The 25,876-nt window shown below is 39.5% G+C and overlaps 1 pseudogene across 1 annotated transcript; it reads right to left on the minus strand.

The window, feature by feature from the left end:
* Positions 1–3,908: 3,908 nt before the first annotated feature.
* LOC149838787 (UDP-glucuronate 4-epimerase 1 pseudogene) lies at positions 3,909–5,709 on the minus strand (annotated as a pseudogene). The gene has a single exon (XR_016431987.1). The product of XR_016431987.1 is annotated as a UDP-glucuronate 4-epimerase 1 pseudogene (transcript).
* Positions 5,710–25,876: the final 20,167 nt, after the last annotated feature.

Here is a 25,876-nt window from a genome sequence, read left to right on the forward strand (position 1 = left end):
ATATTTGAAAATCAAAATTCATCACAAGCACTTTTCTTGAACGCGTGATGGAGCAAGTCAACACCATGAGCTCAGACAATTGGACAACTTGGCTCAATTTTAGAGCAAGTCAACACCATGAGCTCAGACAATTGGACAACTCGGATCAAGTTTAGAGCAAGTCAACAAACAATGGACAACTTGGCTCCAGTTTAGATTGGGCTGGACAATGATTCAAGTCAAAGAACACGCTTTGTCATCCCAGTGGTTGGCCTACTCATTTGGATTAATGGTTGTGAACTGAAGACTTGTATCGATTTTTTTGTTTGGCTCAGCGAAGAGAAAAACCCTCCCATCATCAACTGCACATTAGCAGGCCTTGGGTTAGTAACCCAGCTTCGACTTAGCGGCAAGAGATGCCCTTTGTGGGTTTCAAACTCGTGACTTTCCATCAACTTGGTGACTTTCACAAGTCGTGCCTACCAGCCTGGATAAGGAAATAAAAGTGTCATACCCATTATGGCCCTGAGTCAGTCCTCACCTTCGGCCTTTTGCAATAAGTGGCCGCCCGCGGTACTTGAATTAAACCATGATTCCTCATCTATAGTTAGGGATGCAACTGGTTCGGATCCAGAACAGCCAGTATCACAAAAGAAGCAATTTGGGAAATTGCCACTGTTGATCGAAAAAAAGGCAAATTTTGGAGAAAGCTGTTATAGGGTGCCTACCAGTTCAAAACTGCTGCTAAATATACTCTTTACCTACAGCGGCGGTTCAAAGCTGCTATAGGATTCAGATCGGAGTCAAACCCGGAACAGCAAAAAATTGCAAAACCTTCACCATTTCCCTAAGCAATGGCCCTATGTAGTAAGAAAATAAACATTATTAAACCTTGAGAATCATGCACGGTTTACGACATATTAAAGCTTTGGAGAGAGGTGAGGGTACAAATATCATGTTTTTGGAATAAAAAAGTTCATGTAACAACAATAATCCGAGTTTATGATGAGATTAAAATTGTTCATTAGACATAATCTGCCAATTGGGTATGGGTCAGTAAACTTAATGACAAATATAGATGCCGTCGCTATGCAAATGCAAGATGCTAAGACTGGGCTGCCACATGAAACAAGATGTCAATCAGAGAATCTCACATAATGTGATACAAATAGTGCTGCACACACCTAATCTTACACATTCAATAAGTTTAGCTGTCCATGTCTGAATAACAACTATTTTTTTACTTGGAGAAAAAGGTGAAAGAGAGACAATTAATGGTCATGACTTTGAGGGATACTACTGAAGAGACAAAAGACTTAACTATCAGATAGGGACCCACCAAAGATAGGCAGAATAGAGATCATGCCCATGGATCAGCAGACTCACATGGTTTTGGTTGCATGCTTCCAAAGGTAAAACATTTCAAGGAAAATTATATCCAATCCCAAGAGTGTTGATGAGTTTTTTGTTTTTTTGTTTTTAATTTATAACCTAAACGAAACTGCACTGATCATGCTGACAACTATGCCTTCATCCCAAAACAATTGGGGTCGGCGATATGAACCAAAAAAGAAAATCATTCTGGGTCTTCCACATGAATCCTTCTCCTCCAATCATTTTTATCCAATGCCATGTCCTCGGTGAGGTTCAAAGCATTCATATCCTTTCCTATTATCTCCATCCAAGTCTTACTAGGCTTACCCCGACCTCTTTTAACTAATATATTTTCTCATTTCTCCATCCTTTTAACTGGATCATCATAAGGCCTTCGCCGAATATGTCCAAACCACCGTAAATGATTCTCTCTCATCTTATTTTCAATGGGTGCAACGTCAACCTTCTTACGTATCTCCTCGTTCCGAATCTTATCTTTTATTGTATTTCCACACATCCATCTAAGCATACGCATCTCAGTTACACTCATTTTTTGAATATGATGTCTCTTGGCAGCCCAACATTTTGTACCATATAGTAAAGCGGGCCTAATAGTCGTCCTATAAAACTTTTCCTTCAACCACAATGACATTCTATGATCGCACAACATTCCAGTTGCACTTTTTTATTTCATCCACCTAACCTTTATCCTATGATTTACATCTCCATCAATTTCTCCATACTTTTGAATGATAGATCCCAAATATTTGAAATAATCATCCACCGATATTTCTTGCTCACCAAGCTTCACTACACTTCCATCACTATTTCGTTGCTTACTAAACCGACATTCCATATTTTTTGTCTTACTCTTACTCAACTTAAAACCTCTTGTTTCCAATGTCTGTCTCCATAATTCTAACTTAGCATTAACCCCAGCTCTAGACTCATCAATCAAAACAATATCATCAACAAACAACATACATCACGACACATTTTCTTGAATTGATCTCATAAGCTCATCCATCACTATAGCAAATAACAAAGGGCTTAATACAGATTCTTCATGTAACCCAACCGTTATAGGAAAATTGGTTGTCACCCCTCCACAAGTGCAGGCATTGGTTACTAATCCTTCATACATATCTTTAATTATACTAATATACTTGAGAAAAACACATTTCTTCATCATTGTCCAGTAGAGAACGTCCCTAGGTATTCTATCGTATGCCTTCTCCAAATCAATAAAAACCATATGCAAATCTTTGTTCCTCTCTCTATTTCTCTCAATAAGTTGTCTAAGAAAATATATGCCTTCCATAGTTAATCTTCCAGGCATAAAACCAAATTGATTCTCCGATATCATGACAACCTTCCTCAACCTAGACTCAATCACTCTCTCCCAAAGTTTCATAGTATGACTCATGAGTTTTATACCACGATAGTTTGTGCAATCTTATATATCACCCTTATTCTTATATAGAAGCACCAAAGTACTCTTCCTCTACTTATTAGGCATCTTATTTATCCGTTAAATCTTGTTAAAACAATTTGTCAATCATTCTAAACCTTTCTCTCTCAAGCATTTTCAAGCCTCGATAGGTATATCATATGGGCCAACTGTCTTTCTTGATTTTATTTTCTTCAAAGCCTCTGCAATTTCTTTCTTTTGAATTTTGCGCATGAAGTCACAATTCATCTCATGAAAATGAATGAAGAAGTCTCCAAGATCCTGAGCATGACTTTCATTAAATAGCTTATCAAAATAATCTTTTCATATCTCCTCATCTTTGACTAAAACCCTTTGCATTTCATCTTTGATACATCTAACCATACTCAGATCCTTCAATTTTCTATCTCTCATCTTTGCAAGCCTATAAATATTCTTCTCGCGCTCTTTGGTATTCAACTTGTCATAAACCTTCTTATATATCTTATTCCTTACGTTTCGAACTACTTTTTTAGCTTTCTTCTTTGTTATCGTATATATAGTTCTCCAAATTCTCGTTACCGTAACTCTTACTTAGATTTCTATAACACTCCTTTAACCTTAATACTTTTACAACAAATAAAGTAAAATTTAAACATATTTTCAGAGCATGGATCCAGACCTAGCTTTGTGTGGTTGTGAGTTGATTGATTGACAGGTTGGTCCCACACAATTGGGTCCAAACCCTAATCAAACCACCCCGAGACAACCCCTGAACACAATCAATTCTTAAGGTTTTTCCGACCCTCCGAAAAAAAAAAAAAAACAACTTCTCGCCGCCAAGGAAGAAAACTTTACAGCTGGATCCGGCAGCCCAGATCGATCTAACCCATACTCCCCACTTTAAAGCTGAGGGCTCCACCCATCGTTAAAGGAAACTACGTATTCCTAACGGGCCCCACACGTCGCAAATCACGCACAACCCAAGCTGGCACTTCAATTATAGCATCATCCTCGCTGTCATACTCTCCACCAATCATCGTGAACCACAATGCACGTCTAAATTTTTTTCCAAAAAAAGTCCTCGCCGGAAATTCACGAACTCGCCGGAAAACATAATTTCCCAAAGGTTCTTTTTTTCTTGGGGATCCAAGAATTGCTTTACATAATTGATCAACAAAAAAAAAAGAGGGGAAGAGTAAAAAAGCGAAAATTCCACCGAAAATAATGGTTATGGGACTCTCTTCCAGTAGAGGGAAAAAAAAGGAGAGAAAATATACAAAAAAAGGATTTTAGCTAATGGATTGATTTTCCGCCACCACCAGCACGGTGGTGGTACCCGTAATACGAGAGGTACCACCGGACGAACTTCTTCAGGCCGGTCTGCAGATCGGTGGTGGGCTTGTACCCGAGGTCCCTCTGAGCCAGGGAGATGTTGGCGTGGGTGAAAGGGACGTCGCCGTTCCCGGGCATCTCCACCACGTTCTTCTTCGCCTTCACCTTGAGGTACCGCTCGAGGATGCCCACCATGCTCGGCACCGTCACAGGCGACGTGTTCCCGAGGTTGTAGATCCGGTAATCCGCCGGCCCCCTCTTCTTCCCGCCACTTCCGGTGCTCTTCCCGGCGGTATCGAGCGCGGCGACGCACCCCTTCACGACGTCGTCGATGAACGTGAAGTCCCTCGCGAGGTCCGTCCTCCCCTTCCCGCGGTACACCGTGATGGGCTTCCCTTGCAGGATGTTGCGCGTGAAGAAGAAGTACGCCATGTCCGGCCGCCCCCAGGGGCCGTACACCGTGAAGAACCGGAGCCCGGTAACGGACAACCCGTAGATGTGGTTGTAGGTGTGGGTGATCTCCTCACCGGCCTTCTTGGTCGCGGCGTAGAGCGACGCGGGGCGGTCGGTGCGGTCGGACTCCGAGAAGGGCACCTCCTCGTTGAGGCCGTACACCGAGCTGGACGACGCCCAGACGACGGCCGGCTGGGGGTTGGCCGACCGGCAGGCCTCCAGGAGGGTGACGAGCCCGGCGACGTTGCTGTGCACGTAGGACGCCGGGTTCTCGATGGCGTACCGGACTCCGGCCTGGGCAGCCAGGTGCATCACGTGGGTGAAGGCGACGAGGTCGAAGAGCTTGGCCAGGAGCCGGGCGTCGTTGATGTCGCCGGCGACGACGAAGACGCCGATGTCGGCGAGGATTCCGACGCGAGCCTTCTTGAGGGAGGGGTCGTAGTAGTCGTTGAAGTTATCGAGTCCGACGACGCCGTCGCCGCGTTTCCGGAGGGCGAGCGAGACGTGGGTGCCGACGAAGCCAGCGGCGCCGGTGACGAGCACGCTCATCCCGCGGGATCGGTTCGGGAGGGCGGACTCGCGGACACGATTCTCCCACTGGCGGCCGCCCCACGAGACGACGAAGTAGCGCGTGCCCGTGTCCATGAAGCTCTGGAAGCTCAGGTACGAGAGGGTGAGCGCGATGAGGAAGACGGCCCACACGAACATGGTCGACGTCGACGCGAAGCACCGGTGCAGCTGCCGGTTCATCGCGTTGTTCGTCCGGTCGATCTTCACCTTTCCCGGCGTCGACGGGAAGAACTGGTCGTCCTCCGGCGCCCTCATCTCTATCTGTCTCTCTCTATATCGCCGGTAAGGTTAGGAATGGACGGGTGTTATTTGGTGTTGGGAACAGATGCAGGGTCAAGAGCGAAGCATCTGCTGGGGAGGCCGTCGATGGGTGACTTGCATTTATAGAGAGAGAAGACGCGTTGTACCGCGTTAACCTACCGCGCCAGGTATTTGAATGGAATTATTTTTACCATTCTTGTCCAGTTTCGTAATTATTGTATTTCTTTAGGGTGGTGATTATTGATTAAAAAAAAAGGTCATATGGTGCCTTGCCTTTGTCAAGTGGTGCTTTTTTCAAGGGGCAGATAATTTACTGGGTTGCCATTCTCTCTTTTTTTGTGTTTATTGGTGGTGTTAAATGTTGATGGGTGGGTCTTTTAGTCTTTCGGTTGTGAATTTTGGACCATTGACGTATTGAAACTTAAAAAAAAAAGGGAAAACAAAAATGTTGGGGACATGTTTTTCTTGTGTCAATGGATGAGCGCTTTCACTGCTTTGATTTAATGACCTTAAGCTGTTGGACAGCTTGAATACTTTGGCTTCTTTGATTTTGAAATTTGGTTTAGTTTTTGTTTTATAAGTCTGTCAACTTTATAAACATAATTCATTGTAATAGGCATTTTTGCTAAAAACCCGGATCCAATCAAGTTGTAAATATCGGGTTTTAAGCAAGTCAGATCTGGATTTGGTTTTCATGTTTTTTTCATCCTACTCCAAATCCAAATAAGTCTATTAGATGCCATCGACATCCCTACTACAAGGTATACTCAGCTTCAACCTTATGAGAAAGGGCACCTTTCGTTGGTTTTGAAACGTGGTCGTCTTATGTATAAGTGACAAGCCATGATCGCCTCTAACCAAGAGGGCTGAGCCCTTGTGTGCTTTACTTGGTTTTTAAGTGAGCCATTCTATCATAATAGATGTTTTTTTTTTTCCTGAAAGAATGTCGTTAATTTTTGTAAGGAAAAGAAGCTCAGACACGTGTGAACTTTGACAAAGGAATTTCTTTTCAATAATCGTATTTTGGATGACCTCTGCAGGTAAAAAACCAGGAAAGCCCTAGACCCGTTGCCACCGGTGAGGTGAGCAATTGTCTCCTCCATACCCCCCCAACCAATCACTCTATTTATTTGCACTTCCGACCGATGGAACCGGTCATCCAGCGAAGGAAGGGACCTGGAAACCGGAAAAACAGGGATCCGTAGAACGTAGTCTTTTCTTTGTCCGTGTGGAGGGTACTAGTACTACCTTATTCGTCAATCTAAATTTCCTAAAATACCCTTGAATAAACCATTATTACATAGGGGTGTCAACGGCTCGGGTTTATCCAGACCCGACTCAGGGTATAGTTTATAAAATTTTATACGGGACACGGGCCCGACCAGAGTTCCGATTAATACATGGATCCAGGTATAATTTATAAAATTTCATACCAGACCCGGACCCGACCAGAGTTCCGATTAATACATCGATCAGGGTATAGTTTCATACTAGACCCAAGCCCGACCAGAGTTTCATTTAAGACCTCTCTCTCTCTCTCTCTCTCGCTATATATATATATATATATATATATATATATATATATATATATATATATATAGCCAAACCGCCCTCCTAAAAGAAGTATATAGTTAAAGAATAAAGTATAAGGGCGTTGGACCTTTCAAATTTTAAGAATTAGAAATTATGAAATCTTGGTATGTTGTATTTGACATAGGCTTTATAATCAAACTAAATTTGTATTCTTGAAAAATGTTATAACAGGTTGGATCACATAAAAATTTCAGAATAATTTGTTTTTTCATTAATCATTAATATAAGTTCACTAATATTTAGTGATTTAACTTTTACATACCTTTCATATGTCTATAATAGGCGTGACAACTCTAAAAATTGTTCCTAATTTCACAACTTTCTCTCTTGCTCTTGCTTGGTAATCCCACGTCCCCATGTGCATCCCATCATGGTAAATCAGTTTAACTTTCAAGAATTTGTCTTTTATCGTAATGGTTGAATGTAAAAAATTGGGACACTCTCTCTCTCTCTCTCTCTCGTTTTTTTTTCTTTGCAGGACTTATCTAGCTACATTTACGTGGAGGGAATGTACTTTGAATATTTATGTTAAAAGAAAGAAACCCTATGCATTTGTAAAGAACGCTGCTAACTACTGAAAGCTAACATTTCTAGCTTGTTTCTCATCAACTACCAGCCTATGCAATGGCCTTATCTCTCACAATTACTCACCTTCCCTATCTTACTCGATATCGACAGCATCATCACCTTTAGCAATTCTGTCACTGCCAAAGAGATAGAGTAACTAAAATATGTTTACTGGTATGAACCAAGATTTTTTTATTTTTTATTTTTTAATGCACGGTAAGGATGTGATTTAGATGCTTGGTTTTATAGAAATACACTCTTGGATCATCCAATTATGATGTATAAGAAGAATCTTTTAAGGGATGAAAATCAAATCAATGGCTTAAAATTTTCATAAATATTCAAGCACAACAAATTGCATTTCTTGATCCGATTAAGATGGTTCAACAGTAGATTCCTAGCAAATGGACCACGCAGAATGCATCTGCAAAGTTAGATTTGCAAAAATACCTATAAAATTCTTGATTCATACCAGCAAACATATTTCAGTTTATATATATATATATATATATATATATATATATATATATATATATATATATATATATATATAATTTGGTGTGGACTGATAGATTATGCGAATGTACATCATTTATTTATAGACAAGTTTTGGCCATTTTCTTCTTGTGTCGAAGAGCCTTTTTTATCAATAGAAGCAGTGGAAACAAAATTACCATACAGGCGAAGAGAGCTAGGCTTCATTGAGCAAAACCCAAGAGAATGGGACAAAGGGTGCCGTAAAACTGTTTTTGTTTTTCTAAAGCAAGAGGGGATAACCCTCACGGGATTTAAACCCTTTGACCCATTTGTTTCGATAGTGATTTGAAAAATTAACAAAAATTCTATGTTAAATAATTGTATATTATTATTGATTTCACTTTTTGCCATTTTTTGGGGGGTCATATATGTAAATTTGCTTTACTTGCATATATAAATAGGAAGAAGTAAGGATCAAATGAGGTAACCGATAGTGAAATTGAACCTATATATGTCATTGGGCACGCCATTTAGGGTCCCATATCTATGGAACACGATGCGACTTGGGACACGTACCACATGGCAATGTGAATTATTTTACTAAAAATTTAATATTTTTTTTTATGATTTTTGTTATATTTTTAATAACAATATATTAATATATGAATAGTATTTCGTAAACGATTAAATAACTAAAAATTCCATATCTTTTATATCCTATTTCTTAAACACTTTGTCAATTCACACCTTGTACTCATGGTCCCTATTCATGTCCATGCCCTTGTGACATAGAGTTACACTTAGGGGTATCAACCGGTCAGGTTTACCTGGACCCGACCCGAACTAAACCCTGCAGAGGCAGGGTATGGTGATAAATAATAAGACTCGATTCAAACCCGGGTCTGGACCTGAAGGTCCGATTAATACATGGACTCGGGTACAATTTGTGAAATTTTATACCAGACCCGGGACCTGACCTGATCAGTTCCGATTAAGACCCACTTTTTTTCAATGTAATATTGATAAAAAAGTATGGTTTTACCAGGTATGGTCTGGGTCAGGCACTACAACAATCCAGTGGATTAGCGACGACCTAAATCCGTCGCTAACAAGATTAGCGATGGATTAACGTCGGATGAGCGACGAATATCTTTCATCACGAATTTCTCGACGCTAATAAGCGACGACATATATTCGTCGCCCATTCTGTCGCTAAGTAGTGACATACTGTATATGTCGCTAGTTTCGTCGCTAAGTTGCGACGGAATAACGAATGACAACTTCCGTCGCAAGGCCGTCGTTACTAAACGGCGACTTCGGTTTGGCGACGGATTTATATCTGTCGCTACCTACAACGGTAATGATAAATAGCGATGGATATATCTATCGCTACCTACAACGGTAATAATAAATAGCGATGGATATATCCGTTGCTAATCCATCGCAAACAAGGAAAAAAATTAAAATAACTATTTGAAAATTAAATATCGAGAAAAAATTTCTCGTACAATCTATATTTTCTGTGAATAAAAAACAAAGTACACATAAAAATACATATAAAAGGAAACTAAAACAATTAATCGTTCCACTTTAAAATTCGCAAGTTATAATTATTTACAATTCAACATTTACATTTTCGAAATAAAAAGAAAGTAGAACAAATTCAACACATTAATTTAATCATCGTCAAGATTTTGTGCATCTTCTTGTTCATTGTCTTGATCTGTCCCTTCAGCTCCACTACGCTGATTATCGCCAACAACCTACACAAAAAAAGAAAGGTCAGTATTGATAAACAAAATATATTAAAATAAATTATACATTATATGTGATTCTATCATGAATGATATGTGTTCTAAGGCAGTAAAAAAATTCTATATGTGATTATATCATGCTCATATATGCTCTAAGGCAGTCAGAAAAACTCTATATGTGATTTTACCATTCTCATATGTGCTCTAAGGCAGGCAAAAAGCTGTATATGTGATTCTATTATGCTCATATGTGTTCTAAGGCAGTCAAAAAACTGAATATGTGATTATATCATGCTCATATGTGTTCTAAGGCAGTAAAAAAACCTTTATATGTGATTCTATCATGCTCATATGTGCTCTAAGGCAGACAAAAAACTTTATATGTGATTCTATCATGCTCATATGTGTTCTAAGGCAGACAAAAAACTTTATATGTGATTATATCATGCTCATATGTGTTCTAAAGTTGTTCTGTCATGCTCATATATGTTCTAAGGCTGACAAAAAACTGAATATGTGATTATATCATGCTCATATATGTTCTAAGGCAGTCAAAAAACTTTATATGTGATTCTATCATGCTCTTATGTGCTCTAAGGCAGTCAAAAAACTTTATATGTGATTCTATCATGCTCACATGTGTTCTAAAGCAGGCAAAAAACTGCATATGTGATTATATCATGCTCATATGTGTTCTAAAGTAGTCATAAAAACTGTATATGTGATTCTACCATGCTCATATATGCACTAAGGCAGTCAAAAAATTATATATGTGATTCTATCATGCTCATATGTGTTCTAAGGCAGGCAAAAAACTGAATATATGATTATATCATGCTCATATATGTTCCAAGGCAGTCACAAAAACTTTATATGTGATTCTATCATGCTCTTATGTGCTCTAAGGCAGTCAAAAAACTGTATACATGATTCTATCAAGCTCACATATGTTCTAAAGCAGGCAAAAACTGTATATGTGATTATATCATGCTCATATATGTTTAAAGGCAGTCAAAAAAACTATATGTGTGATTTTACCATGCTCATATATGCTCTAAGGCAGTCAAAAAACTGTATATGTGATTCTATCATGCTCACATGTGTTCTAAAGTAGGCAAAAAACTGTATATGTGATTATATTATGCTGATATGTGTTCTAAAACAGTAAAAAAAACTGTATATGTGATTCTACCATGCTCATATATGCTCTAAGGCAGTCAAAAAACTATATATGTGATTCTATCTTGCTCATATGTGCTCTAAGGCAGGCAAAAAATTGAATATGTGATTATATCATGCTCATATGTGTTCTAAGGTAGTCAAAAAAACTTTATATGTGATTCTATCATGCTCATATATGTTCAAAGGCAGTAAAAATATTATACTAAAATATTATATAAAAGGTCAGTATTGATAAAAAAAAATATACTGAAATAAATTATATCCAATGCACCAAAGTTAAGGTAATCAAAGTTATATGAAATCTAACGACATGCAATATATCGCATGAAACTTTCATACCTAAGAGGCACCTGCAATTGAAGTTCTCATGTTCTGCAAAAAACTGTTGAACTCAGCTCGGAGAACGTCGGCGATGGTATCATGGAAGTAGTCATGCATTGTGTCCTTAACGATCTCGCGTACATCATCACTGGAAAAAATAAGATGCTTGGAGTTTATGTCGACGAAAGAAGTCTGTGAGCCGTGACCGGAGAAAGCAACAACAGTTGAGGTGTTCATATTACTCTCAAACCCGAACACACGACCCTTTCTAGGTTCATCTGCTGCAGTCACCTATACTGCAGGATCAAATGATGGATGCTGAGTAGAGTCATCGTCATATCGCTCTACCATCTGTTGCTCATATGCCTCCTAAAAAATAATGTTTACAGTATGCATTAATAATTAAGAATTACAATGTTTATAATAACTTGTATATTACAATAATTATTAATAGAATAAATACATATCGTTGTCGTTCTTGCCTTCTCTGATACGAAGTCTTTCGTGGTCTTCCGTTTATGTGTTTCAACAAACACATTCTTATATGGTACAATATCTCCTTTTTCTGCTTCCTGCGAAGTTAAATGATAAAAGATTTAGTTAACAGGTTTGCAACAATACTTATAAAATTGATAATATATATATATATATATATATATATATATATATATATATATATATATATATTGATGAGTTACCATTTTCTTTAGATGACTCTCAAAAGTCTTAGATCCACCTGTGTGTAGATGGGCTTCAGGCATTTTTGCTCGATTTTGTGCAGCCTTCGCAGAGCGATTTCAAAATGCATCCCCCGCCCACTTGTCGCACATTCCCTCCCAATAATCTCTCCTGATAGTAATAGGGTCATGACCCTTTCACTGTAGTGAATCATCTATTCCGTCAGATGCTTTTTTATTGCAGTCTTCATATTGTGCAGCATGTCTGCAAATCGATTGGCAGTCACCCTCTGCCACACCTTCTTTGCATCATGTTCCTCCATCGTAGTCGCGAAGCGATTCAAAGCCTATATATATTTTCAGAAAGTTAGTAGACATGACTATAAAAAAAATTAAATATGAAACTCATTAACTATAACAAACAACTGTATACCGTGAATAAGGACCACAATCTGTCTATCGCCACTTTTGGATACTCTTTTCATTGAGCGACTGATCCTGGTAGATGTTGAAGAAGTGAATTCCTAATCTCGCGTACTACTTCTTGTGGCTCAAACCTCATGCTGCACATGAATTGGTACACAGTAAATATCAATATAAAATATTTATAAGATATGCAATAAGTGAAAACAAAATACTTGCGGACGATTATCGATATACACTATTCGAATGAGTCTTCTTGTGCCAGACTGAGAAGACTCTGCATCTTGTGTTGGTTCCTAACTTGTATGATCAACTAGTGTAGGTGGGTCATGTACAAGCGAAACATCATCTGTAAAAAAATATGTTAGAAATTCTCAGAATGCGCATTTCAACTAATCAAGCATCCAATTAGTTAAATGATATACCTATCACAGGAGCTCGTGAAGATGAAGGCTAGGCCTGGCTACTACTGGATGAACGACCTCTGTAAGTTCCACAAACCATATTCTAACAAATAAAAAATGTCATACAATACATTCAAATAATTTGCATCAAGTATTACAATACATTCAAATAATTCAAATCATTCACATCATTGCAATACATTCAAATCATTCACATCAAGTATTACAATATATTCAAATAATTCAAATCATTCACATCAAGTATTGTAATACATTCAAATCATTTGCATCAAGTATTACAATACATTCAAATAATTGAAATCATTCACATCAAGTATTGCAATACATTCAAATCATTCACATCAAGTATTACAATACATTTAAATAATTCAAATCATTTACATCAAGTATTGCAATACATTCAAATAGAGGTTTGTATTACAAGATTTTGCTCACTAGCTTGAGAATTCTTCTTCATCACTTGTTTGACTTTCTTCTTCTTTTTCTTCTTTATTGTTTGCCCATCCACTTGGTATATCATTTAGATCACATTCTTCTATGAATGTTTCATCGATAAATGAAGATATGACATGCATATCATGCGCAATATCGTGACCATAAGAGAAGTTATAAATATCATCTGATTGATAGAGATCACTGTCTTCAGCTAACTTGTCTTCCTGTAACTGATCATACTCAGGGTATAGTTTAGACTTCACCTTGCAAACTGCCCACCATTCATTTCTATCTGACTTTTTTGTACTCGGATATGAAGTATAATAAACTTGTTAAGCTTGCGAGGCTAATATGAATGGTTCATATGTTCCAAACCTTGATTTATGATTCACCTCCACAGTGCCTGAGGCTTTGTCGAGTCTTGGTGCAGTTGAATCAAACCAATGACACTTGAATAAAGTTACCCTATTATTTATGCCTAAGTAAGTCAACTCCATTATTTCCTCTATAACACCATAGTAATCATGTTCATTTTCACCGTAGTTGTTACCCTTGACACACACGCCACTATTCATCGTTGATTTGTTTATACCGTAATCTTTTGTATGGAATTAATAATCATTTATGATGTACCCGTTGTAACATTGCACAACTTTGGTCAGACCATTTTCTAAATCACATATTCCTTGATCTTTAACATCACCATGGCGGACCTACACACAAACATAAACAATGATTGTGATCACGACCAATTAAGTAACTTAGTGTTGTTTACAAGTACACAATTTATGTTAGCGTCCTTACCAACTGTTTCAACCACTCCACAAACTTAGTTTCACGTTCTTTTTGTACTTCTGCATCAGTGAGATGTGAAATTTCTCTTCGCAACTCCAGATCAAATCGTCTGCAAACCACAAATACTTATATTACCGAACCATGTATGCACGTATAGAACATAAAAGGATTTATAATTGTGTTGCGTCTATATATACTTACTCGATGTATGGGTCGATCACTGAGCAATTAAAAAGAATATAGATATGTGTTGCGTCTTGCTCTCGATCTGTCAAGAGTCTTGATCGGCAAATACCAAATGCATGCCCAAGTGGTTGAAATATCGACAGCTTGTCAGTTACAGTAAACTGTTCTCCATCATCGTTAAGCGGGCATGCGTAATGTGTTGGAATATGAGGTTCAAAGTACATCGATGAGAAATTTGAAATCTCTTCTAAAGTGTATGCCTCACAAATAGAGCCTTCTACTCTTAATTTATTACAAACCTTTTTTTTAAGGTCAAACATGCATCTGTCAAAAATATACATTTCAAATTTGAAATATTTTTCATTGAAGAGACCAATATAAGAAAACATATACCTTTCAAATAGGTACATCCATTGATATTGCACAGGGCCACCAACCCTTAGTTCATATGGCAAATGTATGATCAAATGTTCCATAACATCGAAAAATGCTGGCGGAAAAATCTTTTCTAGCAGACAAATAGTGGTGATGGCAGAGTCCTCGAGATTCTTTATATCAAATACTACGACTTCCGATGCGCATAATGTTCTAAAAAATCCACTCAACTCAGACAATACCCTCCATATAGGTTTGTCTAACATATCATGGAATGCTAAGGGTATCAATTGTTGCATAAAGATATGACAATCATGGCTCTTCAACCCATATAACTGTCCATCGTCAATCTTCACAACCCGAGCAATGTTAAAGACATATCCATCTGAAAATCTCAACTGTCTCAATCATTGACATGCATGCTTTATTTGATCAGGTCCAAGCATGTACTTTGCCTTTGGTTTCAGTACTTTGCCATAATACTCTTTGAGTTCCAATTTTGGTCTTTTACATATTACTTTTAAATCCAAACGGGCCTTCGGATTATCCTTCATTTTTCATTTAACATTCATTATTGTATTGAACATATTATCAAACACATTTTTCTTCACATGCATCACACCCAAATTATGTCGTATCAATAGGGTCAGCCAATATGGTAGTTCCCAAAAAATAGATTTGTTTGTCCAATTATGATCATTCTAAAATCCAAGGAAGGGTGTCGGACTGCGAGTATCTGTTAATACATCTGAAAAGTATCGCAATCTTCTTAAAATCTTTATGTCAGACAATCTTGTGGATGAATCTTCCATTTCAATTATGCCTGCTCTAAACACATTCCTTTGTCATCGAAACGGATGGTCGCGGAGTAGAAATCGACGATAGGACTCAAACCAGCAAGACTTACTTCCATGCGTCAATCTAAAAGCTTTGGTATCCTCCATGCAGTACGGACATGTCAACCTCCCATGTATGCTCCAACCAGATAACATACCATATGCAGGGAAGTCACTGATAGTCTATAGAACAACGACCTTCATATTGAAATTTTATTTTTTGTGGGCATCATACGTGGTAACATCGTCATTCCACAATACTTTTAGTTCATCAATCAATGGCCTTAAATATACATCAAGATTTTGGCCAGGTGAGGTCGGACCAGGGATCAACAGAGACAAGAAAAGATTTAGATGCTTCATACACAAGCTTGGTGGAAGGTTGTATGGAGTTACAAATACTGGCCAGCATGAGTATGAAGTTGATCTACCCTCAAATGGATTAAATTCATCTGTACATAAACCGAGTCTAACATTTCTCACTTCCATTGCGAATTTCTGATGAGTATAATCAAAGTGCTTCCAAGCTTCCGCGTCAACAAGATGCGTGATCTTGTCTTCATTGTGTCAAACTTTATTTGCATGACATCTCATGTGTTTAGCTGTCCTTGAAGACATATACAATCGTTGCAATCTAGGAGTGATAGGAAAGTAGCAGAGGGACTTGTATGAAGCTTCTTTTAATCTCGTACTACCATTGTCTCTTGTCTTTGGCTTGAACTGAGGATGCCTACATGACGAGCATGATATGTTGTTTTCCTGATCCTTGAAATACAACATGCAGTGATTTGGACAAGCATCAATCTTTTTATACCCCATACCTAGAGCGTTGACCATAACCTTCGCACGATAGAAATTTTGTGACAATTTCTCATCTTTGGGCAACATACCATTCACAATCATGCACAAACAGTCAAAACATGATTGACTCAAATTATACTCGGACTTCAAATTTATTAGTTGAAGAACTGCAGACAAGATAGTTTGACTCTCGCAACCATTCCAAAGTGGCTCATCAGCATCTCTAAGTAAATCATAAAATCTACTAGCTGCATCGTTTGATGATTCTTCATCTACTGCAGTTCTTACATCACTAGGACTCATAGCAGAACTCAGTTTTGTTCCTGTGGCAGCAAATATCAAATCCATATATGGATTATCGTACACCATATTCACCTGTGCATCAAAATTGTTTCTAAATTCTTCTCCATGAAACGTCCAATTCTGATAATCACTCACAAAACCCTTCCTGTATAGGTGATGTCTAACGCCATGAGGTTCTACAAATCGATTATTCTTACAAATCTTGCAGGAACACCTAATCCGACCTATGGGATCCACTGTACTGACACTTGCCGTTGCAAATTCAATAAAACTTTCAACATCATCCATATATTTATGCAATAACTCATTGTCAACTATCCTACGGTACATCCATTCACGGTTTGCAGTCATTTTGTCGTATGATGTTACGAATAGTATCCTAACCAGTTAAAAGAGAATCATCAGAATGTTATGATGAAGAAAATATCGAATTTATCATGCAATATATGATGTTATACAATCACAAGAATTATGATGCATGCATTGATAACTTAATATTTTCATGTGCAAACTATTCATGATATGATACATTCATTTGAAGCATGCTTTCGTTATACAATTTCACATGAAAGTCATAACCAAATTGAAAATAACTACATGCAATCATGGATACAATCATATCAAACATTGCAATACATTAAAATCATTCATATCAAACAAATGTCAAACATGTACCTGCAGCAAACACACTTCAATATTCCGCTAACTACTACCATACCTAGCATGGAATCCGTACTCCAAAAATAAGAACATTTCTATTCTCATACATTAAAATCATGCTCAGCATGATCTCCAAACTCCAACAAAGCAGTCCTAGATATCAACAACTAAGTGAGTGTGTGAACAGTAAAATGTTGCATCCAATAAATTAAATAACATGTGATGGACTTGCATCACTTACTCACCACGGGTATTTACCTGATTTGCATTGTTTTTGTCACTTACTTATCATGGGTGACGAGGCACAAGCAGGTTCCGTTGAGAAATCTGCAAGAGACACTGTGTTAAAATGAAGTCACCACCTGCAGGAAAAAAAACGAGGCAAGGACGTCCTCCCGCCGAAAAAGCAAGGGGTTGGGGGCCAACCCCCTGCTCGAATAAAAAAAACGATAGGAGGGCGTCCCCCTATCAAATAAAAAAAATGAGGCATGAGAGCGACCCCTACCGAAAAAAAACAAATGAGGCAGGGGTCGCCCCCCTGCCGAAAAAAAAGAGGCACGGGGGTGACCCTCTGCCTGAATAAAAAAATGAGGTAGGGGGGCGACCCTCTGTCTGAATAAAAAAACGAGGTAGGGGGCGCCCCCTGCCAAAACAAAAAAACGAGGCAGCGGGTCGCCCCCCTGCTGAAAAAAAAGTGGCAGGAGGGCGACCCCCTACCGGAAAAGCAGGGGGCGACTCCCTGCCCGAATAAAACAACGAGGCAGGGGGGTCGACCCCTGCCTGAATAAAACAACAAGGCAGGGGGGGCACACCCCCTATCGGGAAAAACAAAACGCCGCAGGGGTCGCCCCCCTGCCGGAAAAAACAAACGAGGCAGGAGGGTTGACCCCTTGCCGGAAAAAACAAAATACGGCAGGGGGTGACCCCCTGCCGAAAAAAATAGAATGCGGTTGGGGGTCGCCCCCTGCCGAAAAAAATAAAATGTGGCAGGAGGTGACCCCCTGTCGGAAAAAACAAAATGCGGCAGGGGGGCGACCCCCTGCCGGAAAAAATAGTACGCAGCAGGGTGTTGCCCCCCTACCGAAAAAAACCAAATGCGGCAAGGGGCGACCCCTTGCCGAAAAAAATAGAACGAACGCGGCAGAGGGCGACCCTTTGTCGAAAAAAATAGAATGCGGCAGGGGGCAACCCCCTGCCGAAAAAAATAGAAGGGGCAGGCGCCCCCCCTCCCCTGCTGAAAAAAAAGGAACACTTTACCTGCGACGGGTGGCAAAACGGGGGGTGACGGGCGGCGGACCGGGGAGCGACGGGCGGCGGACCAGGGAGTGTGTCGGTCAGTGGGGCGACGGGCTGGGCGGAACGAGGGGCGACGGGGCGGGGAGTGCGTCGGGCGGCGGGCGACGGGTCGGGGAGTGCATCGGGCGGCTGAGGGCGGTGTCGGGAGGGCGGGAGAGAGGAAACAGAAAAAGAGGGAAAATGGCTCTAGTTAGGGATTTACGCGAAAATTAGTGACGTCTTTAGCGACGGAATTAGTCCGTCGCCAAGCCATCGTAAATTTATAGGAGTTGTTAGCGACATAATATTTCTGTCGCTGACGTCGTCGCTAAGTAGCGACAGAAAACCTTTCGTCGCCCAATCCGTCGCTAATCGTCACGTGTGTTGCGACAAAAATAGGTCGTCGCTACGTAGCGACGGATTTAGCGACAGACGGTTTCCGGTCGTTACATCCGTCAATATTACAAATCTTAGCGACGGATTAGTTTCTCTCGCTAATCCGACGCAAAGTTACGACGGAAAAAATCCGTCGCTAATATCCATCGCTACTTCGCATTTTTCTTGTAGTGTGGTTCATGTAGTTCTTATCGGGTCCGGGTATGATTTTTTTTTATAGTGGACCTGATTAGATATGTGTTCGGACCCGATACCATACCCGAAAACTGGGTCCAAGTCTAGTACCACCTAGGTCCGAACCAAACCCGACCCGTTGACACACCTACTTGTACTATCATAACCAAGAGGTCTCGAGTTCAACTCATGAGGGTCCCTTGGCTTGATTATCAAAAGAAAAAGGAAGAATAATAAGAACATTTAATAAAAAAATATTTTAAGATGACATCCAGTTAGCCCTTGCGGCGTGGCCTAATTGGTTAGGGTAATAGTTGGGATGTTCAGAGGCCCTGGACATCAGGAGTTGGATACCTCTCGCGACATACTCATGAGGAGTATCGAGCAGCACAATTGGGACTTGGTCCAATCTCCCAGGGTCTACTACTATAGCATGGGGCCAATTAGGGCTTGATCCTCATGAGTCCCTTGACATCAAGGAATCAGGAGATGGCATCATTTTTTTTCTCTATAAGGATCAGAAAACTGCCGCTGGACTATGCCTGCCAACTTGCGGTCGCTTTTCAGATGACATAAAACTGTAGCGCACCTCTCGACCCCAGGGCGTCACCTTGATTTGGCTATTACGCAAAAGGCTGACATCTGCAGGATTCGAACCCTAGACTGCCCATCTAGCGGCCTGGGTCCATCCCACTATGTCAAACCCCTTTGCATCTTGTTTTAATTTAATACTTACAAGGAAGTGCACTGGAAAGTCTAGATCATCAAATGAATGTATAATGCAAATTCTCTTCTTTTTATATTTGTGTTGTTATTTACATGTAAGAAAGGGACAGATGCTTATCTTATTATAATTGATTAATTACAATGAAGTGCACTCAAAGTCTGGATTATAAAAAGCGTTTGATCATGCAAATTCGAAAGGTACAAATTCTTACATCTTTATTCCTTTATGTAACCTAGAGTGCCTTGGAAGACATTACTTATAAAGGCCAACATAAAATATAGTGTGCAGTCATTGTAATTATGAGCAAAGTATACTTTATTACTTGGGGTAGAATGATATTTGCTCGATGGTTAGGTTGTGCATAACCAGCAATAGGTTGATTTAGGGGAGAAGGAAGCTTGGTGGTCGCTCACTTCCATCCAGTAGTCCAGTGCATTAGGGGTGGCAATCGGGTCAGGTCGGAGGGTTGGCGGGTCAGAATACCTCAACACGAACACGACCCGTTTATTAAACGAATCAAATGTGGCAAACACGAACACGACCCATTTATTAAACGGGTAACCCGACACGACACAGTTAACCCATTTAATAAACGGGTCGGGTCGACACGACACGATTACATGACACTGTGACTTGTTTATTACACGGGTCGACCCAATAACATAGACATTTTTGTTTACGATTTGGTTTTGTTTGGACTATTGGTCAAACAGGAGTTAGGGTTACATAAGTTAATATATATATATATATATATATATATATATATATATAAACGGGTTGCGGGTTGACGAGTTTGTGTAAACGTGTTGACCCATCCGCCTAACCCATTTATTAAATGGGTCAAACGGGTTGGCGGGTTGGCATACCCCTAACACGAACACGACCCGTTTAATAAACGGGTTAGGTGAGTCGACCCGTTTACGACACAAACCCATTTAAGCCAAACCCTAACCCAGCTAAGAAGCCGGTTGGCGGGTCAGGTCAGATTTTGCCACCCCTGGCATAGAATGGAAGATTCTTACCCGGCGGGGTAAACTTTCACCTGTGAACAAATTTTTTTTTTTATTCTTTATAGTTGTCATTTCATCCTTCATCATGGAAGTAGCCCTTCTCGGATTCCTCCCTCACGCCACGTAGCAGCGTGTTATGATCGTAGTTTTTTAGGTTTTGGGTTCGAATCCCATCGAGCTTGCCCATAAAAGAAATGTTATGATTGTATAAATTGCATCAAAAGAGTGTGCAACTTTTTGTCAACATGACTTCAACATAAAAGAATTTCAAAGGTTAGGTACCTTTTTCTTTTTTTTTACTAATAGGGGAGATCCACCTCACTCAAAAGATCATCTGTGTAAAACCCCAGGTCTCCCTTGCCTACTAGGGAGTACACAAAGCTTTGATCTTTCGACAAGGAACACATATCTCTTGTCCAACCCCTCTCCCTCCCCCGAATCAAATGAGAGATCCTCATATATCTTTTGTGCTCGATGGGATTCGAACCTTCAATCCTTCAGGTAAGGACCGAGTGTTTGAATCGATTTTGTCAAAATCGTATTGGCTATCGAACCGTTTGGCCAACGATTCAGGAGAATTGGCCGATACTGATTCTCAAGTGAATCATTATGAATCAGCTAAAAAATAATTAAAAACTATTACATGTCAATCAGAACGTGACACATGTTAAAACTATTAAAATAATATTAAAAAATAATTATAAGCATTTTTATATTTATTAAAAAAGAGCTGATTCAGGTTAGTATTGTATCGATTTTCATGCTGAAACGATACGAATCGGCGGATTCAGGCGAAATTTGCGAAGATACCAACAACAGTGATTTGAATCACCTTAGATCTTGGCATGAGGTCGCATGCCACATCTGTGTGCGGTGTGCCCCCACACCAGATCAGATCCTTAGATCTCAGACGCCAAGGATTTAAACAACCTTTTAAGTAGCACATTGCCCAAGTGCTGGTAGGACCAAGCTATCAATTAATCCCCAACTTTCTTGTAGACTTTGAAGTTCATGAACTAGGTCAATCTTTCACCAAGGCTTCAACCCCTTCAGTAATAGCAAGTGGGCTTTTTCAGTGGTCAATGTTCTACATGCTTGATTTTGGAGGAAATGACTCTGGGATGATTCTGACATGTGAATAGGTTTCTACAAGTTTTGAAAATGGATGGTTTAAAATTTTCATAAATATGTAATGCTTAAAAACTCATATTTTTCATCAAAAAATACTATCCAAGTATCGTTTTCTAGTAAACCCACTATGCTTAAGGGTCAGATTTTCGAAAAGTACCTTCAAAACCCCCATTCACTTGCAGTAGGCACCTACTGTGTGTGTGTGTGAAGCATTGCTATGGGTGTATTAGTTTAACTTGGGTTAAATATAAACTCCTTTCTTTGAAATATAACTTGAGATCACAAATACATAAAAGATAAAAAGTACAAATCTCTTATGTGCAAACTAATCCATCTTCCCTTATGGATCAGCTAAATCGATGCACATGCATCGAAACAATATTGCTAGATCCTAGTCATTGAATCACTACAAACAATAGGTAACAAGCAAACAGTACAGAAATGGATCGTTGGTTCCTACAAAAATATAATTGCCAACTAATGCATAATTTTCTCAAGGAACTAAGAGTGGCCTCTTATTAATTAAACTTTTCAAGGCCCTCTTGGCTTTTAGTACTTATAGGAATGTAGCAACAACTGTATAATATCTGTGATTTCTTTGGTGGTAATTGCTTGTCAATTAAGACAAGAAGATTGCCATTTATTTTCCCAGAGACCAACTGGATTTTCTGATCACTTGTACCAACAAGATCTCTAGCCCTTGAAAGTTGCTCAACTTCAACCATAGACCAGCTGGCTTTTCTGCTTTTACCAACATGATTTCTAGCTTCTCTTTTATATTTACACAGAGAAACCGCCCCCAGGATCAAAGACCTAGCCACACTGCATCTGCCTGCAGTACTTATGGTCGCTGTCCTGGTAGTGTAAAACTCAGTAAGCTTAATTACCCCCGGAGTGGACATGCTCTCTAACTCTTGAGAAAGGAAAATTGCTGATCTCCAACCGTAGATCTAATTTTGGCATAGTAATAATGAGGGTAGATCTTATGCATTCATTTTTTATTTGCATTCACAAGTGCCCTCAAAACGAAGCTTTATCTTTTTTAGCTTTACATTTACCATAGAGAAGCCTTGGTTCGGGGGGTGGAGCTCAGAAGTGAGTAATGCCAACCATATGTCTAGGGGTGGCCATCGGGCCGAGCAGGCCTGTCCCAATTAGGGCCCGACCCACATTTTGGCCCGATCCAGTTATAACCAGGCTCGGACAGGGACCTGCAGGATAACATGTGACATGATTTTTGATGTGCATGTTTGAATCTTTTTTATTGAAATAGGATTTGTACGTGTCAGTGTCCATGTCAACGTGTCATAGCATGTTCAGGGACACAAACAAAATGATATATCCTTGTTACAGAGTCTTTTAAGTACATAAGATATATAATAAAAACTCTCTGGTGGGCAGGTTTTGTTCAGTTATCCAGTAAAAATCATAATGAAAACCAATCTCATATATTACTTGGGTTAGGTTTGGGTCAACCAGGACAACATTTGGGTTGGCTTTTTTATTTCCACACCTAGACATTTGGGTTGGGGTGAAGCAGGATCAAGTACCTCCGACGAACCTACTGTCGTTTTTTCTTTTCTCAAAATTACGTAGATTGTTTTCACCCCTTTGTTCACGTGATTTTCCTAAATTTTGTTTTGGAGAAAAAAAAAACATCCTTTTTGAAATCATTTTTATATCTTAAGAGTGAGAAGAATCTTCATGGGTTTATATAGCTTAGAGATTACCTTAGAAGGCAACTTTGTCATAAAGGTTGTCAATTGGACTTTGGACTTAGATTTGGATTTGACTTTGGCTTTTGTTTTAGTTTCAATTCAATCTAATTGGGTTTAGTTCGGTTGGATTTGGTTTGGTATGACTTGAATTGGTCTTGCTCAAGTCATGATCTAACCTTTTTATTATCTAAGACTGTTTTAGCCTTGGTTTGACTTCAATCATTTGACTGAACCCATATTGGTTCTGCTGAACTGCCTTTGACTAGATCAAAGGCAGTCCAATGTTCTCCCAACTGTCTATTGCCCTATTCTTTACCGTTCTAGCTGTTAGACTAGGCTTGATCGCTTTGATTGTTGACTTAACCTAACACCTACCACCATTCAATGCTGGGATGTGGGCTGGACTTATGTATACCCATGCCCAGCCTCATTTCTCACATCTCACAAGCTAGAGGTCTCTCTCTCTCACTCTCCTTCTTACTCTTTTTAAGTTCTTTGTGCCCTCTCTCCTAACGTCAAGAGGTTATTCAAGGTGGTACCAAATTATGCACAAAGGTAGGGGTGGCAATCGGGTCGGGTTGGCGGGTAGGGTCGGCCGGTTGGTGGGTCAGCATACCTCAACACAAACCCGACCTGTTTATTAAACGGGTCGGCTATGGCAAACACAAACCCAACCCATTTATTAAACGGGTAACCCGACACGACACGGTTAACCCGTTTAATAAACGGGTCGGGTAAACGGGTTGGCGGGTCGGGTTTGGGTAAACGGGTTGGCGGGCGGGTCAGGATCGGGTAAACGGGTTGGCAGGTCAGGTTCGGGTAAACGGGTTGACCTGCCCGCCTAACCCGTTTATTAAACGGGTCAGCCGGGTTGGCGGGTTGGCATACCCCTAACATGAACCCGACCCGTTTAATAAACGGGTTAGGCGGGTCGACCTGTTTAAGCCAAACCCGAACCCGACTAAGAAGCGGGTTGGCGTGTCATGTCAGATTTTGCCACCCCTACACAAAGGTACAACTCAGTTATATTTTTGAGCGAGATTGATGTGATATCCACTACATCAAGAATCTATCTTAAGTGGGATAATTTTTGCTTTAAAGACAATGTGTCTAACCCCAAGCTAACTACTTTTAAGTTTAGTTGCTTAGTTGTCATATTGTGCAATCCACTATTTTTCTAACATCCCTTTGACAACCCATAGTAGGCTTAAGCATTTGGGTTGTGGACTACATGCAAATGAAAGCGAAAGTGATAATACGGGTTCAAATCCAAGTTGTGTCCTGTCTTACTACTTAAAGGTGAAAGAGTGGCATTGGGACACCAAAATAATTGGCTATAGAAACTTTTTAAAAATTATATAGGAGTTTTATTAAGTCAAAAGTTATTTTTAAATTAAAAAATGTTGGCCTCAATTGTGTTGGGGTAATGTGGCTTTGTCTTGTCACATAAGACATGAGACCTACCTAGAGCCATTCTCATATGTTACCAAAAAAACCCTAAAGTATTGGGGGTTTCCTTCTTTGTTTTGAAAACTTAGTGTTAAAAATCTATATAAGAGGTATAAAGGGTGGTTTCAAGAGAGGTCTTTGAGGGTTTTTGTTTACAAGGGTGAAGGGCGGTTTGTTCAGGTTGCAACAGAGAAGGAGAAAGAATGTGGTGCATATTTCAGTTTTGACTTGTTGAGTCGAGATAATCTGCATTAGCTTCATATTAATGTATTTTTAGTTGTTCTTCAGAGCCCTGTAACATCGTATACTTGTTGATTTCAATAAAGATTTCTCTCGTACTCTCTCTATGAATGTAGATGGTTTTGTCATAAATTTGGTGTCATGTGTGTTTGGTTATTTTCTTATTTTTATTGCATCACGTGTTTGCACACCTTTCGTGCCTACAAACTAGTATCAGAGTGAGACTTGGTCTTAAGGCTTGTTTACGGTGACAATGAAAGGATCAAGTATGAAGTACGAGATTAAAAAGTTTAATGAGAATATGTACTTTGGGTTATGACAACATAGAATAAAAAATCTCTTAATCCAACAAGGGTTGGTTAAAGCCCTCTATGAGAAAAGTAAGAAACCCAAGGATATGTTTGATGATGATTGAGACAACATGCAGTTAGTGTTATTCGGCATAATCTTGCGATTAGTGTCTTGTGTGCTTGATTATTTTTTGTTTTATTGTATTGCATGTTTACACGCCTTTCGTGCCCACAAACTGGTATCAGAGTGTGACC

Source organism: Nuphar pumila, chromosome 5 (assembly GCF_984573655.1).
Source record: "Nuphar pumila chromosome 5, dmNupPumi1.hap1.1, whole genome shotgun sequence".
Classification (NCBI taxonomy): Eukaryota; Viridiplantae; Streptophyta; class Magnoliopsida; order Nymphaeales; family Nymphaeaceae; genus Nuphar; species Nuphar pumila.